General features: G+C 40.9%; 1 long non-coding RNA gene across 1 annotated transcript in view; it reads left to right on the top strand.

Annotated features, from left to right (window-relative positions):
* Positions 1–19,497, top strand: part of LOC141108169 (uncharacterized) — a 99,365-nt gene that overhangs the window by 77,082 nt on the left and 2,786 nt on the right. The window contains exons 2-3 of the long non-coding RNA XR_012236017.1: positions 6,779–6,885; positions 10,135–10,181. This is a non-coding gene — a long non-coding RNA (uncharacterized lncRNA). The remainder of the gene's footprint in view (positions 1–6,778; positions 6,886–10,134; positions 10,182–19,497) is intronic.

Genomic DNA, 19,497 nt, shown 5'->3' with positions numbered 1-19,497 from the left:
CTGTGTTTGTAAACACACAGTTTCCGGTTCTCTGAGAAGAGAAGAGACTGATCCTCTGTTCATACAGAGTATGAACAGCGATCTGTCATCTCCCCTACCCAGTCCCCTCCCCCCTTCAGTTATAACACACACTAGGAAACACAATTAACCCCTTGATCGCCCTCTAGTGTTAACCCCTTCCCTGCCAGTGACATTTTTACAGTAATCAATGTATTTTTATAGCACTGATCACTGTATAAATAAAAATGGTCCCAAAAATGTGTCAAAATTGTCCGATGTGTCCGCCATAATGTCGCTGTCCCGATAAAAATCGCAAATCGCCACCATTACTAGTAAAAAAAAAAAAATAATAAAAAAAATGCCATAAAACTATCCCCTATTTTGTAGATACTATAACTTTTGCGCAAACCAATCAATATACGCTTATTGCGATTTTTTTTACCAAAAATATGTAGAAGACATATCGGCCTAAACTGAGGAAAAAAATGTTTTTTTTATATATTTTTGGGGGATATTTATCATAGCAAAAAGTAAAAAATATTGGGGTTATTTACGAAAGGCAAATCCACTTTGCAATGCAAGTGCACTGAAAGTGCACTTGAAAGTGCAGTCGCTCTAAATCTAAGGGGTAGATCTGAAATGAGTGGAAGCTCTGCTGATTTTATCATCCAATCATGTGCAAGCTAAAATGCTGTTTTTTATTTTCCTTGCATGTCCCCCTCGGATCTACAGTGACTTTACTTCCAAGTGCACTTTGAAGTGCACTTGCAGTGCAAAGTGGATTTTCCTTTAGTAAATAACCCCCATTGTGTTTGCCGAATCGCAAAAAGTGCTCTGGTCAGGAAGGGGGTAAAATCTTCCAGGGCTGAAGCGGTTAAGACACTGAAAAATTATTGCATTTGTCCTTTTTTCCATTCTACTTTTCTTAAAGATATGTTAAAAAAGGATTATGCATAAATGTAAAAAGAAAGAAGGAAAGTGCAAATTGCTATTAGTCATTTCAATTTGTTAATTAACCGGTTCCCGACCGGCTCATGTACTTTTACTGTGGCACAATGGCACCCCTGGGCTAAACCCCACATGGGAAAGGGGTCCCATTTAAGAGCTGCCAGAAGGCGAGCATGTGCCACCGGAGGCACACGTGCACACCCACTGCACGGCGGGGACCTGATATGCATGGCTGGCGGGGCGGGATCGCGGGCGTGCACGAGAGCCAGCACAGGGATTTGTGTGTGTAAACACACAAATCCCTGTTCTGTCAGGGGAGAAGAGACATATTGTTTGTTCCTAATAAGTAGGAACAACGATATGTCTCCTCCCGCAGTCAGTCCTATCCCCATACAGTTAGAACACACCTAGGGAACACACATTTAACCCCTTGATCGCCCCATAGTGTTAACTACTTCCCTACCAGTGAAATTTACACAGTAATCCGTGCATTTTTATACCACTGATCGCGTATAAATGTCAATGGTCCCAAAAATGTGTCAAAAGTGTCCGATCTGTCTGTCGCAGATCACCGCCATTACTAGTAAAAAAAAAAAAAATGCCATAAAAATGCCATCTTTCCCATAGTTTGTAGACGCTATAACTTTTGCGCAAACCAATCAATATACATTTATTGCAATTTTTTTTTTGTTACCAAAAATATGTAGAAGAATACATATTGGCCTAAACTGATGAAGAAATTTGTTTTTTAAAAACATTTTTGGGGAATATTTATTATAGCAAAAAGTAAAAAATATAGTTTTTTTTTTCAAAATTGCTTGTTCTTTTTTTATTTATAGCGCAAAAAATAAAAACCGCAGAGGTGATCAAATGCCACCAAAGGAAAGCTTTATTTGTGGGAAAAAAAAGGACGCAAGTTTCGTTTGGGTACAGCATTGCATGACTGCGCAATTGTCAGTCAAAACAACGCATTGCCAAATTGTAAAAGGTGCTCTGGTCAGGAAGGGAGTAAAATCTTCCGGGGCTGAAGTGGTTAAGGAAATAAATACTAAATTAGTAACACATTTTTTAAGATACCTATCTCCACAAATGACAAACCTTTATATAGGTACAAGACCATATGGATTTATCAAACTGGTAAACGTGTTAAAGATGTGTTATTTTACTAATGAGTTCTCTCAGTGATTCTTTGGTTGGATATTTTGACACATATTTTAACCTAATGGATCAATTGATGTAATCAATTCATAATTTCAAATTTTAGGAATACATCTGCAGAACACACAGCTTAAAGTCTAAATTCTGAAACATATTTTTTTTTTTTAAAGTGCCACTAAACCTGCATTATAAAAACTATTAATAAATGAATGTATTACATGCTGTTCATACTCACCCATTCACTATGAGATTAGTTTTCTCTATTCTGCAAACATTGGTTGATCCTGCTGCTCTCTATCTCCCCTTTTGATCATGTCCACTATGCAGCTGTGGATTTTGCAGAGCACTGTTGGCAGCTCTGCACATGCTCAGTTTTCAGTGAGTTTCTGTGTTGAGCATTTACTCCCTATCACACCTGAGCAGCCCATGTGACTATACAGATGTGGGCATAAACACAGTGGTAAATGACAGCCCACTCCCTCCCTCTTCCTCCATGCTCACTAACCAGCCAAACACAATGGGGTGGGATATTTCATATTGATTGATGGAAGCTTCTCCTCCCTGATATTCCACGACATAGGCTGGAGGGGCGTGATACAGCCTGTGACTGGCAGAAATCTGCCCACACCATGTTATTGCCCAGTTATAGCCAATAATAAAGATTTGATTTCAAATATATAGTTGTATAATGATTTAAAACAGCTTATTGATATTGTTTATTTTTACTCTGTGTCCCAAAGGCTGTTTTTTAAATTTTATTTTAAACATGTTACCAGCAGCAGAGGACCGGAAGCTCCTCCTGCCATGGTTTCCATACATATATAGGCTGGGAAAGAGCTGGGTCATGTGACAGTTGTATACCAATTAGGAAAAAAGGTAGTTAGATTTTTTTTAACTAAAATAATTACAGTGCCATCATCCACATACAGAAAGAGAAGGAATAATGTAAATGAAACAGTGTGTGTTTAGTATCACTTTACATTTTGGATGGAAAAGTAACATACATACTCATCTCTATGGCTGCAGCATCACTGTGTTGCTTCAGCTGTCCCCCGCTGGCTCCAAGCCTGAGAACTTAGCAATCACATGGCCACAGTTTGTCCAGTTTTTATTCCACTCTGAGCAGAGAGCGCTAACTGTCAGTCATCGCTCTCTGCTCCTTTAGCACTCACTGGAGCACTGGGCTGGGTAGGGGGGCAGGAGCAGCTGGCTTAGGTTCTCTGTGGTGCGCTGAGAGGCTGTGTCAGGGAAATGGCCAAAGAACTGTCAATCTTACCAACGCCCATCATGGCGGCATCAGCCGCGCTCCCGTGCATATTGGCGTACGCAGATGCGTGGCTGCCGAACGGCATATGCAGATGACCAACAACGCTAATGGGCGTACAAAGATGCGCGACTGTGCCAACGTGCATATGCAGATACGCAATAGTGCCTCCTGGCCAATATAAACCTGCTGCTGAGACCTGTGCATTGCTGGATTATTGTCAGCTCCCCTGTGTTCCTGTGCTCCTGTGTTTCCTGATCTTTGACTTCCCGTTACCAACCCGGCTTGCTTAACCTGTTATCCTAATCTCCTGGTTTGACCTCTGGCTTGTACTACTGACCCTGCTTTTGTCTGCTCTACTGTGTTTGATCTTGGCTTGGCTCACCGACTCTGCTGCAACCTCACCGTGTATGACCCTGGCTTGTTCCAGTTCTGCTACCTGAATCGCATATTGACTGATTTACCGTGCATGACCCCTAGCCTGGCTCCTGTTTCTGTTTCCGGATTGTCCATTTGCCAAGTTCACCTGGTACTCCGAAAGTACACCTACCTTACAGTGCTTCTTGCTTGTTCCAGCAACCTTCTGGTGATCAGCGCATCAACCCACAGCAACTGGCAAACCGTGCTTCTTTGGGCACTGCACTCCCTGTACCACTGCACTTAGCCGCAAGGGGAGCTCTCTCAGCACCTCGGCCTCGCACCTGGTATGTCACAGGGTGAGGCAGGCATCTAGATGGAAACCAACTAGACAAAGATTTTCAGATTCTTCTTTAATGTTCTCAGAATTTCTTATAAATTCAGAGAGGTTAAAGGTGAGCTAATTCTGTTCTGCCTCCCCCTGCAATAAAGGTCACCATAACAGTGATCCATTGGCTATTGGTAACTGTTATTGATCACTATCCATTGCTGAGGAGATGGATGAGAGGGCTAAATAAACCCCCCAACCCCCCCCCATGTGATCTAGTACCCTCAAAGAAAAAGACCTTGAAGATAAAACCAATAAAGAGTTTTGCATCCTGGTGACATCTTTGCCTGCTCAGTGTCATGACCAAAAAATGATGGTTGCTCTGTGCAATGGCATTGCACAAAGAAGCCCCTAGCCGCCTCTTCTGGGGCCCCCAGCCAGCAATCTTGGCGGCTCCTCCGCCGCTTGCTATGAGGGCAGACATGTGGGCTTGCTCCTAAGCCAGGCTGTATGTGTCCATAGACACACACAGTGTGGCTTGGCCATGCCCCCCACTCACTGAATTTGACTGCCCTCAGCAGGAGCCAATGGCTCCCGCTGTTCTCAGCAAAGCCTGTAAGAGAACACCTGCAGCGGGGCACAGTGATGTGTCGATACATGAGTCAGGTAAGTGTTGGTGGGGGGCCCACAGCAGCTGTTCTGTAGAGGAGGGAACTTCCTGTGTAGAATGAGGGTTTGTTTTAATGATATAGCATTGAGTGAACTAGTTAATCAGAAATTAAACAGGCACATTAGTGTTTGAATGTACATGCACATACATGAAGGAATGTGACCTAGTACTATGCACAGGCCCACAGGTGCTTGTGGGTCTAGCTTTGTTTAGGTAATAATTTAGCTGCCTCCATTTCAACATCTTTTAATTGTGGACGCAGTATCTAGACCTGTCATTGTGTTAGAGAAGAATTATCACTTAAAGTTGAAAATACTTCTTGAATTTCCCAGGGAACCCAATACACATAGAACTTGATCCTGTTTAGATCAGTGAAGTGGTAGCTCCACCCCAGACTGCAGTTCATTTTATGGGTGTTCCAATGGGGAGCTACAGCCAGCACCGAAGCCACAAACCACTGTGTATTCTCTATGGCAGTGTTTTTCAATCTTTTTTGAGTAATGGCACCCTTTAAAATTATAGACAATCTCAAGGCACTCCATTCTAAAATGAAAAAAAATTATTCTAATAGTTTTACATAATGCAGCAACATCCACACGTAGGGCACCCAGCGTTAGAGGTGATTTAGTCTTCCAACGCAAATACATATTTGCTGCTTGTACTGACTAGTATTCCAGTGTTTCTCTTCTCCTTCAACTTCTCTCCATCAGTCAGCTAATGTCACCTCAGTGCTGAGGGAGAGAGGCAGAGGCAGAGGAGGGTCAAATAAGGATGCTGTGGAGGTAACAGACCATATTAACTGACGTCATTAGTTGTTAGGATGCCAGTGTCTAGAAAGGCTTTGTTTAACTAAAAGGCAGGCTTGATCCACCTGCTGGCTTGTATACAATTTTTGGTCAATGCTTAGGCATTTTGCCAAGGCACCCCTGAAGAAACATCAAGGCACCCCAGGGTGCCTGGGTTCCCTGGTTGAAAAAGGCTGCTCTGCTCTTAGTTGAATTATCACAATAAATGTATATTTCATTAAGAAAAAACAATTAAGAATTTGTCTTACAAACTTTGCTTCAAGTACTAAGCGTGCAAATACCATCACCATAAATACCACTGTGTTTTAAACATTACTGCACTTCATTCTATTACTTTTAGGAAAACATCCCACTTCAACCGTTTGATTCAGACACTATTAATCCAGCACATGCCATCATATACTCCATTATAGAAGTGCATATCGTTTTCACAAACTGATTATTGATTTATATTGCTATTTAAATGATGTTCATCCAATACAAACATTATCTTCTCAATAATGTATAGCATTGTTTTCACAACAAACACATATGCCTTTGTACTTTTGTAATTCTCATAATATTAATCCAGCACATGCATCAAATATGCAAATGCTCTTAAATTGCATCTATGGTCAAAGTTTAAAATCATATAATAATTTCCACATTGTATTCCAATTATTTCTAGCCTACTCCCATCAATCTGAATGATCTTAAAGTTTGTAAACTTATTTTGTGAAGATCCCCACATATTTACATTCTTGTGTTCTGTGACATGTATTCTCTATGCCCTGTGAGTAGGCACTGCTGTGTCACACACTTCACAGTGCCTGCCTTCTGAATTAGAGGTGCTAAGAGGAGGAGTTTTAGGAAGTTAAAAAAGAAGTATGGGTGGATGCAACATTGGTCCGATGCTGCATCTGTCCCCCTTCGGCTCTAACACTGAGAACTGAGCGATCTAACACAGCAGATTGCTCGGATCTAAGAGCTCCATGAGCATCTTCACCCGTCTTGCTTCCGGGTTCACGGGCTCCGGCTCTGTGACTGGCCGGAGCCGCGATGACGTCACTCGGGAGCCACTGTTCTCGGCACAGGGTTTGGAAGGAACGGCACAAGTGGCTGTTCCTTCAGAGCGCATGCGCCAGTAATGTCACTGGCTGCATGTAATGTAAATATCTCCTAAATGGTGCATGTTTAGGAAATATTTACACTACCTATAGGTTTACCTATAAGTATAAATCAGTAAAGGAAGTTTACTTTCTCTTTAGATAAACAGCAGAGGAGGAACTGCAAAGCATGAAGGGGATGCAGCAGGTTGTGGAAAGAGATGGCCAGCACACAGGCAGCAATCACAACATGAAAGGAGGTTTTTCAAGTAAGATTATATTGGATTGTCAAATATATCTATTTTATGTATTGCCAATACAATGCTGATGTTATAAAAATAAATGATGTTAATGATAATGATGTCAAAAAAAATGTAAACTCCTTTAAAATAATATTTATCCGAAGAGATTTTTTAATGTCATGCATTTAAAAATAGTAGGCATGCTCTTGGAGGGGATTATAAGGGACTATATACAAGATTTTAGTAATGAAAACTGTACCATTAGCAGTAATCAGCATCGATTCAAGAAGAATCCTTTTGCCAAACCAATCTATTAACCTTCTATAAAGAGATGAGCTTTCATCTAGATACAGGAAGGCCGTAGATGTGGTGTATCTGGATTTTGAAAAAGCATTTCACACAGTTCCCCATAAACGTTTACTGTACAAAGTAAGGCCAGTTGGCATGGACCGAAGGGTGAGTACATGGATTGAAAACTTGCTACAAGGGCGAGTTCAGAGGGTGGTGATAAATATCGAATACTCAGAATGGTCAGGGGTGGAAAGTGGGGTCCCCCGGGGTTCTGCGCTGGGGCCAATCCTGTTTAATTTGTTCATAAACGACCTGGAGTATGGGGTAAACAGTTCAATCTCTGTATTTGTGGACGACACTAAGCTAAGCAGGGCAATAACTTCTCCGCAGGATGTGGAAACCTTGCAAGAAGATATGAACAAATTAATGGGGTGGACAACTACATGACAAATGAGGTTCAATGTAGAAAAATTTAAAATAATGTGTTTGGGTGGCAAAAATATGAATGAAATCTACTCACTGGGGGGAGAACCTCTGGGGGAATCTAGGATGGAAAAGGACCTGGGGGTCCTAGTAGATGATAGGCTCAGAAATGGCATGCAATGCCAAGCTGCTGCTAACAAAGCAAACAGAATATTGGCATGCATTAAAAAGGGGATTAACACCAGGGATAAAGCGATAATTCTCCCACTCTACAAGACTCTGGTCCGGCCTCACCTGGAGTATGCTGTCCAGTTCTGTCCAGTCCTCAGGAAGGATGTACCGGAAATGGAGCGAGTACAAAGAAGAGCAACAAAGCTAATAAAAGGTCTGGAGGATATTAGTTATGAGGAAAGGACCTATTTTCTCTGGAGAAGAGGCGCTTGAGAGGGGATATGATTTCCATTTACAAATACCATACTGGTAACCCCACAATAAGGATAAAACTTTTTTGCGGAAGGGAGTTTAATAAGACACGTGGCCACTCACTAAAATCAGAAGAAAAGAGGTTTAACCTTAAACTGCGTAGAGAGTTCTTTACTGTAAGAGCGGCAGTGGTTTCAGCGGGGGGGGAATCGATAGTTTCAAAAACTATTAGATAAGCACCTGAATGACCGCAACATACAGGGATATACAATGTAATATTGACATATAATCACATACATAGGTTGGACTTGATGGACTTGTGTCTTTTTTCAACCTCACCTACTATGTAACTATATATGTATTTTTTGATTGGTGTGTGAATTACATTTCCTTAGCATACACAGCTACCACTGTGATATTAGTCTCTAGGGTAAGTATTAATTCCTGACATTGTACAGCCAGACCTGTATTATCCTCTCTGATGTTTTTCACATTTATAATCACTTTACTAGACTCACAAAACTATAGTTGTCAAGTCTTAGTCAATATCATACTGGCAGTTAAACACTCTTCAATATATATTATTCAACTCTGTCCAGGTAAAGTAGTGAACATCCTAATATTTTTCTGGAGATACCTCTCTCCTTTTTCCGTTCCTCAGTGCTGTCTTTGGTGGTAAGAGGTGTGCAGGTCATCACTACTATAACTTTCTTCAAGATGTTGCTCTATCATTCGTTAGTGGCACCACAACCTTGGGGGTTAATTGAAAGTGTGTGACAAACAATTCCTGGCATCGTGCATGTCAGACATGTCATTAACCACTTAAGGCCTGAAAGAATTTGCCCCCTTAATGAACAGGCCATTTTTTGCAATATGGCACTGCGTCGCTTTAACTGACAATTGTGCGGTCATGCGACGTTGTACACAAACATTTATGTCCTTTTTTCCCCACAAATAGAGCTTTCGTTTGGTGGTATTTGATCACCTCTGCGTTTTTTATTTTTTGCGCTATAAACAAAAAAAGAGTGACAATTTTGAAAAAAACCCAATATTTTTTACTTTTTGCTATAATAAATATCCAAAAAACAAATTTCTTCATTAGTTTAGGTCAATATGTATTCTTCTACATATTTTGGTAATTTATGATTTATTGATGGTTTGCGCAAAAGTTATAGCGTCTACAAAATAGCGGATATATTTATGGCACTTTTATTATAATTTTTTTTTTTTACTAGTAATGGCTGTGATCAGCGATTTTTAGTGGGACTGCGACATTGCGGCGGACAGTTTAGACACTTTTGACACTTTTTTGGGACCACTTACCTTTATACAGCGATCAGAGCTAAAAAAAGCCACTGATTACTGTATAAATGTCACTGGCAGGGAAGGGGTTAATACTAGGGAGCGATCAAGGGGTGAAGTGTTCCCTAGGGAGGTGTTTCTAACTATGGGGGGAGTGTACTGACAGGGAGTAGAGAGTGATCGCTGTTCCTGATCACAAGGAACAGCAGATCTCTCTCTACTTCCCTGAGAGAACGGGGATCTGTTTGTTTACATTAAGCGATCCCCGTCCTGGCTCTCTGAGGAGCGATCGTGGGTCGCTGGCGGACATCGCGGCTGCTGGCAACGCGCATTGGCTCGCGTGAGCACCACAAATCCCACACATGCGCAGGATTTGTACTAGCTGACATCATTCTCACCTAGACAAGAAATAGGGAAGAACAGTGCAACCAAGAAGAAAAAAAAGTATTTGTAAAAAAATATATAAATGAAAGAATATTTGCAATTTAGACATTAGAAGAGGTAAACAGTGGCTTTATTCAATGTGATAAAAATGCGTGAAGGTCTACTATGAACACTGACTAGTTTTGTCTCAATCAAATACTTCCTCAGGATGTGGCTTGCATCATTCTCCCCCTCCCAATAAGTTGCAAAGGACTGAATTCAACATCTTTCAAAACAAATCTGAAAAATGAAACAATGATAGATATAAAGAGAAGTACAATTAAGACAATAGAGATTTTGTATTTATTCATTACATAATAGCACATCTTAGCACATCTACTACTATTTTTTTTCATCTACTAATATATACAGTATATATAAATATATAAAATTATATGTTTCTTATTTTTACAGAAATGGATTCAGTTTCATATCCCTTATTCAAACCAATTGAAGACAAGGTATTAAGTTTATAGATCCATGGTGCTTCTTTTTGCAGCAACAATTTATCTCCGTCTCCCCTCCTCACATTTAATCTATAGAACCTCATTATACTTAGCACATCTTTATTTCCTTAGTGGCATTCCCATATATGTTCCCTTTTTATCTCTCAAATATTACTGAAAAGGCACTATTAACAGTTGTTTTGTTTTTCCAACATACATTCAATTTTGTAAATAGTTAATTATATACAGCATATGCAGTCTCACAATTAATACATTACCAAATAAAGAAAGTGTTTTGTTTTCATCTTTCATCAAACTTTTTCATTTCACTACCACAAGACATGTTGCGCATTGCCCATGGACAAGCATATTTCCAGCTTTTGGTTTAAGGAGAGTGATGTTGTTGGTTTCTCTAACTTTCTGCCTAATTTTAAAATCCATAAATTCAATTTCCTGTTTTATTTATTTTATAGATCAAAATGCTGTTATGCAAATTTCTATTTAATTTGTGCCTCTCCAAGCAACCAGTACATCATCTATATATCTTTTCCAGAGAGCCACCTATTCCTTGAATTTACAAATGTCCTCCTCTATCACCTTTTACTCATATCCCAAGTGTAGGCAGGTTACACTAGGGCACAAGAGACTCCCATTGCGCTCCCCTTACTCGAGTGTCTTGAATTTTAATAAATCAATTATGAACTAATTTTACAATTCAGCTTTTGGACAGTGCAGCTATAAAAAAATATTTGAAGGCTTGCAACCTATTATTATGTCATAGATGCATAAACAGATTCCACATCAACAGATACTAAAATATTGTTCCGCCAAAAATGCACTGAACTCGAGTCAATATATCCTCACCATTTTGTATAAAAGATTGTAGATGAGATACTAGGACTTTCAAAAGCTGATACTGGTGGGCAGGCAGGGGTAGTTCTTTGTCCTTGACTAATTTTGGGAGTGTATGTATAGAAGGTAGGTTTATATATATCCCCCATATACTCATACTTTTTTTTTTTTTTATAATAGCCTCTAAATAATCCCAATCCAATCACCGATCTAATCTTTTAGCCAGTTCTGGGAAAGGATTCTCAACTACTCTTTTGTAACACTCGCTATTTGAGAGCTGTCTTTAGCTCCTGGTCAGAATTCTACTCGGTAAGGAAGACAATCTTCCCCCCTTATTGCTAGGTTTCACAATAAGTATTCCTGATGTTCTCTTAATGCTATTCTCTCTCTCCTATTCAAGTTTATCTCCTGATTTTTTTACTCCAATCTATCTTTTTTAACTCCTTGGACATCACCCACATATTTTTATCTACCTTTTAATGAGGGCTTTTTTTTTAACATTTTACCCTGAAATCCCTATGTTGTATGGCATTATCTGAGCTATTTATATTTTCATCTATTCCATCTCCTCCAATACGTCCTCCAAAATTGTGTATCTTTACTTCCTCTTCCTCCTTACTCTCTTTTAGAAAAGGCAAGTCTTTTTATTTATTTTAATTTTTTTTATGAAACCATAATGACATTTGTCTCCGAAGGAAGAGAAACACATATTTATGAATTTCCAAATCAAACCCCCCCCCTCCTCACTTGTTGGGGGAAAGCATTTTGTATTGTACTCTTGGGCAATCCTATGCAATTGAGCAAGTGCGTGTATGATAAAATGGAGCATGGGAATTACTCAATTACTGGAATTTAATCACAATCATATTGTGGAATTTAGGAGATGGATCTCATGACATCAACTTTCAACAACAAGTGCCCTCAATCCTCTTAAGATATCTTTTTTATACATTATTTACGGTAATTAAAGGCAATGCAAGAAGTTGGCATTTTATGATAACACCATTAGAAAGTAAAATATCCAACATATTTCACATGTTGGCAATTTAAAAGGGCGCTCGTTTTAATATATTATAAACATTATATAAAGGTTGGTGCATCACCCATAGCCTCTCGAATATACCTTAGAATCTGAAAGTTGTTCTTCTAAAGAGGGGAGGACTGCTTGGTATGCATGGCTCTTGGCCAGTGCATAGTCAATACTACATATAACAAAGCAAAAAAGGTGACAGCTGGGGGAGTAGGAAAGGTGTTAGCATTGACCTGTCTAAATATATACAGAATAGAAACACTTAAAGACCTGCAGTAAAATGTAATTTGTATTTTATAATGTGCTGAAGGAAAAACTTGTTTCAAAAAGATAGAGTAGCAAAAATCTTAAAAGGGTGATCACCTTCGAATGAAAGCCTGCGGGCAGTTGTAAAAAGATGTTTGCTTTGAGAAATAGGTTTGGTGTTGTTAATATAATGTTTGTTGATGCTGGTATTTTCTATCCTTCTTTTCTATCCCTATTGCTTTCTGTTGTTTGCACTCAAAAACAAACAGTCAACAGTTAGACTCCAGAATCAGCCATTTAGTTTTCTTGCTTAATGAAAGACATTTTTTAACTATACATTGCCTGATATTTATTGATTTGAGTCCTCATTGTACTGTTTTGCTAAATGTCTAAACCAAGATTACACCCAGTATATAGAAGGGAATTTGAAATACAGAATTTACTGTTAAAAAAACAAACCAAAAAAAAAAAAAACAAATTCCAATATACAAGGACACTTTTACCCAGAGGAGACAGTTTAATTAGGAAAAGATAAATGCAAAAATAAAGATAAATGAGTCAGTCAGCTGCTGATTTATAACCCACTAGATACCAAATCTGTGTTTTGAGAGGACTGACATGCTTTAAAGGATTACAAGTATAACAAATAGGCAGCTGTAGCCTTGGCTATTTCCTATGATACATGGATCATGCTCAGAAATCCCGCTATATGAATGAAAAATTAAGATGTGGGGACATCCGTCTTAAACATTTTCAAAATTTTATGTGCACTCTGTATATAGTGTACATTATGATGCAGGATTGCTTTGTTCACTCATACAGCTGAACACCTGTCTGGATGGTATATAACTGTATACAGAATTCACAGTTGCAAAGTGTCAGAATAAACAAGAGACTATCCAGAGAGTTACTATAAAACCAATGAAAGATTTACTTACAACACAAATGTTAATAAGGAAAAGATACAAATGTACATGAATAAAATGCTGTATTTTTTATTTGCCGTTTGTTGCCTAATGTACAGCTATTATGTCATCTGTCTCCTCTGTGCATGGTTATGGACTGAAAATGTGCTATATAAGCAGGAGAGGAAAGTCATGAAAAACATTCACAGTGGGCGCTGTTCCAGAAGGTGTAAAAAAATGGCAAAATCACATCAAAGTCAAGAGCAAATTGACAGTTTATTCGTTAAAATATGATCACGCATAAAAAGCAACATTTTTTAAAAACCGGCATAGGGTCCACCCCAAAATCCATACCAGAACCTTAGGTCTGGTATGGATTGTGAAGGTAACCCCCATGACAAAATTTAAAAACAATGGCGTGGGGTCCGCACCAAAATCCATCCCTTATCTGAGCATGCAGCCTGGCATGCCAGAAAAGGGGGGGGAACAAGCGAGCGCCCCCCCCGACTGAACCATACCAGGCCACATGCCCTCAACATAAGGGGGGTGCTTTGGGTGCCCCCCACCCCAAAGCACCTTGTCCCCATATTGATGAGGACAAAGGCCTCTTCCCTACAAATCTGGGCTGTGGTTGTGGGGGTCTGTGGGCAAGGGGCTTATCAGAATCTGGAAGCCCCCTTTAACAAGGGGCGTCCAAATCATGGTCCCCTTCCTACGCGAATGAGTATGGGGTACATTGTACCCCTACCCATTCACCAAAAAAAGTGTCAAAAAGAAATAAAAACACAGACACAGTGTAGTGATCGAATATATACTGGGTGATATGATGTAGAGTGGGTATGATGATTAATTAATATTTCAGTATTATAATGATGATGATGTAAGTACTCTTCCGCAGCAACCCAATTCTTCCAGAGAGATGCACTTTATTGACTTCCAACACAGAACAAAGTCCAAAGTCCACAGATGACAAAAAAATCCAACAGAGGAAATATAATTCAGAGACCCATATTCCTAGGCCTGTGTGTTCCCAGCCATACACAGACAAACCTCACTTAAAAACCTATAGACTGAATGCCGTGTTATATTCATTAAATATTGAATGGCTGAGCAATTTGATTGGCCGTTTCAATTTAGGACTTTGATTAGCTTTAGTCTTTCAAACAGACAACAACCCCCAGCCGTGAACAGCCGTGAACCACCCCAATTTGCACTCCCGCATATCAACATAAACAAGTCCCCTTTAGATATGTGTAATTAGATTAACAGATACCACCTGAATACCCTTTTAGATGTTCAAATAGACTTGCATAAGACTAAAACATCAAAGAGTCTTCAGCTGTTAAAATTCAGTTGGACAAATCAACCATTGTCATTCTGGCCTGGTCAACATTGACTGCATGTGTACATACACACAACAATGTCCCACATAAATCGGTGAACATATTACAACATATACAACACACAGTTTTTGACAATTCCCTTATATCCATCGTCAGTCACGACGCCCACCGAACCTAAAAAAAGAAAAAGCTCAGCCCGCGACGCAGGCTAACCGCCCACTGCAGGCTCCGCCTTTTGACAGTTCTTATATAGGTAAGGGACAGGGCCATCTGGCGACGTCACCTGGTGGCACCTCCCCCTCGTTAGTTCACCCCCCCTTTCCTGGCCTGCCAGGCTGCATGCTCGGATAAGGGCCTGGATTTTGAGGAGGACCCAACATCATTTTTTTTCAATATTTGGCGTGGAGTTCCCCTTAAAATCCATACCAGACCCAAGAGTCAAGAGTTCTGCCATGAACTGAACCAGGGGGGGGGGTTCAGGCCAACTCTAATGGCCAGGCCCCCCTCCCCTACACATCCACTTTGGGAATATCTATGCGCCTGGCTTCCAGTTTGTTTTGATAAAAGTAATTCTGCACCCCTAAATTTTGTCACTCTTTTCTTTACTAGGCTAAATGCCAAAGGTTTGTTTTTTTGGTGACCAAAAATATGCTGATCATAGTCTTTGTAACATTTTATAAAGTTTGCCAAATTGGTCCAAGCAGCTTGTAAATGCAGCTTGGCAGGTTAGGAAAGGGGGAGGGGGACAAGCGAGTACCCACCCCCACATGTTGGGGGCATGTGGCCTGGTATGGTCTGGGAGGGGGGGACGCTCACTCGTCCAGCCCCTTTCCTGACCTGCAGGGCTGCATGCTCGGATAAGTGTCTGGTGTGGATACTGGGGAGGACTCCACTCGTTTTTTTTTTTTTGGCGTGGGGGTTCCCCTAAAAAACAATCTTGGGGGGGGGGGGGGCCGTATGCAGTTTTTTTTTTATTTGGACGTGGGGTTCCTCCTCAAAATTCATACCAGACTCAAAGAGCCTGGTATTGTTGGGATCAAGTCGGACAGAGGTCGGACATGAAGTCACAGGGCAAAGTCGGATGCACAGTCATATAACTGTCGTGTTGTCCCAGTGTGAACCCGGCCTTATTGTCAAAGCTTATTTGAACAAGCTGACGTTAGAAGCTAATTGGTTACTATGCACAGCTGCACCAGATTCTGTGTGCACCAATTTTAGTAACTCTCCCCCATAGGCTAACATGCAGGGATGTTTAGCAGAAAAAAAATGCCAGACTCCAGAGCAGCATTCAAAATGTTCAGTGGCCTAATACAAATGCGTTAAAGGCCTAATACGAATGCATGGAAGCACTACAGTTTTCATTGTCTGTTTTTTATCTGGCCATCATTTTTGTTCTTTTAATTCCATAATTAATGCTGAAAATAATTGTATTTTAGAGCGGTTACAAAATGATCTGTTCTGGGTGTCTTTATTCTTTTATTTAGCTTTACATATACTGTAGAACTTACTGGTCACGCTAATGTACCATGAACTGTAAATGTTCCGTGAGACATGAAAGTTATTTTAAGGGTTCCTCTGTGTCAAAAAGTTTTATGAAAGGCTGCTCTAGGCATCTTAAAGTAAGTGCCCAAAAGTCCAACAAGTTTTTATGGGCTACATCGCCAGCAGAACAATATCAAACTTCTTTCCTATAGTGTCATTGAGGGAGTCTGACCCCCCCTAACATGATAACATTGCACACTGTACAGACACATCCAGCAGAAGACACGTGCACATATTAAGGTCTCAGTGCACCTTTTATACCATATTTCATGTTGCACCCACAAAAACATGGTCACATACCCCATCCCTAAAACCCACAACACCTCTCCCACTTACTTGAATCACGGGGTGCATCCTCCAGGGAAATCCCATATTTTATTTTAGGGCAGAGCTACGCACAGCCACATCATCTCGGTTTGTTATTGTTTGCATTATTTGACCACAATCCATCTGCCATAGACAGCAATCCCTCTACTCTCACCACTGCAATTCAGAGGCAGTTCCTCCAGCCAGATCTGTATCTCTATATGTACCTGAGACTGGGAGAATGCTTTTGTTTGTGCGATACACCTGTGATACAATGGCTGCATTGCTTTGCTCAGTGCAAATATTTAGTAAACACATTTTTATTATATCAATATTGGTGCATTTACTGAATTTTTGCAATAGATACACTATAACTTAAATAATTATTTCTAAGTTGAAATGTATGAATATAGAGGAGACTAAGCAGAACATAATGTATAATAAAGAGTAGTTCTAAATAAAAAATTCTCAATATGACATTTTTGGTAAGTGTAGGGATCACTGGAGGCTAGAGATCAGTAGGACTGTCATTAAATGCTCGCTCCCATTTCCTACGTAACAGAACCCCATAAACTTCTATGTTATCAGAAGACAGGAAGACAGATCAGCTTCCTGGCCTCATAGAAGTCTATGGGGTTCAGTGAGAAGTAAAAGATGCACTGGCCACTGGTAAACCATGTGGCAAAACGCTGTTGAACGTGGTGTTATAATTATGAGTATACAGTGGAGGAGGGGGGTGGTGGGTTAGATCAGCACAGTGGGAAACTTTGAAGCAGCATTTCTTACTTGTCCATTGAGGGACATAGGAAGTCTTTCTCAACTGGGTTATACTGCCACATGCAGGAGGATTGGACACTGACAAACAAAAAGCTGAAGGCCAGCCCAGGTTAACCCCTCCTGTTACCAGCATGCCTCAGTTTTGTAGCAAAGAACTACTAAGGGCATTATCATAAACATTGAGGGTGGGATCTGTGTCCATCAATGGATTCCAAGAAAATTATTTTATGGTGAGTACAAAAATTCTACTTTCTGTCTCATTACCGAGGGACACAGAAAGGCTTTTACCTTCAGACAAATCCAAAAGCAGTCCAACAGAGAGGTGGGCATCAAAGCAAACAAACGCTAACAGGTACAAGAAAACAACAATAAACTATAGACAGCCTGCAGTTTAAATAGAAGTCTGAAGGACCTTACGCTGGCATCATATGAGGCAGAAATGTCCACCTGGTGAGGCTTAAAGAACATGTGAACAGAAGACCATGTGGCAGCCTTGCAAATCTGAGAAACAGTAGTCTGATGACAAAACACTCAAGGAGCACCCACTGGCTTAGCATAGTACATTTTTGACATGAAAGTGTGCAACCCAATCTTTGTGACCATAAACCTAGGTGATAATCTGTCTGACCCACGGAGAAATGGTGAAACAAAAGAACCCTTACAAAGGATTACATCTAGAATTACAAAACGGTATACGTTTTCCTGAAAAAAGCAGTGACTGAGAGATAAACCGTCACAATGCGAACCACACCCAGACAATGCAGTAACGATTCTTTGGGATGAACTGGATAAAGGAATGGATAAAATAATTACTGGTTATTACATGAATTACAGAATTACATGTGGCTGCCTCACTGTGTCCATCTGCAGCCACATGTACCTGATCTCCTGGCGCTGTGACATGCAGTCTAGTCGGCGGCCGTGCAGTGTAACAAAGCCCCGCCTCCTCCTCGTCCGTGACAGATCACTGATTCAGTTTCCCAGCAGTGAGTCAGTGTTCCGCCTATCATGGACGAGGAGAAGGCGGGGCTTTGTTACACTGCAGGGCCATCGACTAGAATGCATGTCACAGTGGCGGGAGATCAGGCGCATGAGGCTGCAGATGGGCACAGTGACTCGAGTATAAGCCAGGTCATTCAGCACATTTTTTTGTGCTGAAAAAGCCCCCTCGGCTTATACTCGAGTCACTGTTCTCATCTGCAGCCTCATGCGCCTGATCTCCCGCCACTGTGACATGCAGTCTAGTCGGTGGCCGTGCAGTGTAACAAAGCCCCGCCTTCTCCTCATCCGTGATAGGCGGAACACTGACTCACTGCTGGGAAACTGAATAAGAGTTCCGTCACGGACAAGGAGGAGGTGGGGCTTTGTTACACTGCATGGATGCCGACTAGACTGCATGTCACAGCGCAGGGAGATCAGGAGATTAGGTACATGTGGCTGCAGATGAACACAGTGAGGCAGGGAAATGGCACAGTGAGGCATGCAGATGGCACAGTGCGGCATGCAGATGGCACAGTGAGGCATGGAGATGGTACAGTGGGGCATGCAGGTGGCACAGTGGGGCATGCAGATGGCACAGTGAGACATGCAGATGGCACAGTGGGGTATGCAGATGGCACAGTGAGGCATGAAGATGGCACAGTGAGGCATGCAGATGGCACAGTGGGGCATGCAGATAGCACACTGGGGCATGCAGATGGCGCAGTGAGGCTGCAAATGGGCACAGTGAGGCTGCAGATGGGCATTGTTGACCCTCTTTTCCACTTACAGTAGCTGCTGCATTTCCCACCCTAGGCTTATACTCGAGTCAATAAAAAGGTGCCTCGGCTTATATTCGGATCGGCTTATACTCGCGTATATACAGTATCTTTGGTAAGAAGGAAGTCCTAAACCTCAGTCCTATATAAGACCAAACAGAGTTTCTTACACTATAAAGCCGCCAGTTCAGACATCAAGGTGATGTCTATGAGGTATTATGGGAGAGCATAGAAAAATAAATGTGTCTAATGGACTCAGATGCTGGTTTCTAAAGCACAGAGAGAACCAAATTCATATCCCATGGACTCACAGGGGAATAAACTGGGAGAGCCACGCGGCAGACTCGCTGTACAAAGGTATTAATCAAGGAAAAAGTAGCAAACAATCTCTGAAACAAGATAGCATAAACAGAAGCTTGACTCTTGATAGTGCTGAGAGGTAAACACTGGTCCATTTTAGGCACATTATATTGTTTATAGGTGGTAGTGAAATCACTTAAAGTGACAGCGGCTACTTTCATTATTATATTTTCACATTTATTTTCCCTGTATATTGTGCCGATTGATTTATTC

This window comes from Aquarana catesbeiana, linkage group LG01, assembly GCF_042186555.1.
Source record: "Aquarana catesbeiana isolate 2022-GZ linkage group LG01, ASM4218655v1, whole genome shotgun sequence".
In the NCBI taxonomy this organism is placed as follows: Eukaryota; Metazoa; Chordata; class Amphibia; order Anura; family Ranidae; genus Aquarana; species Aquarana catesbeiana.
The sequence above is the reverse complement of the archived record's forward strand: the minus strand, read 5'-3'. Positions and strand labels throughout refer to the sequence as shown.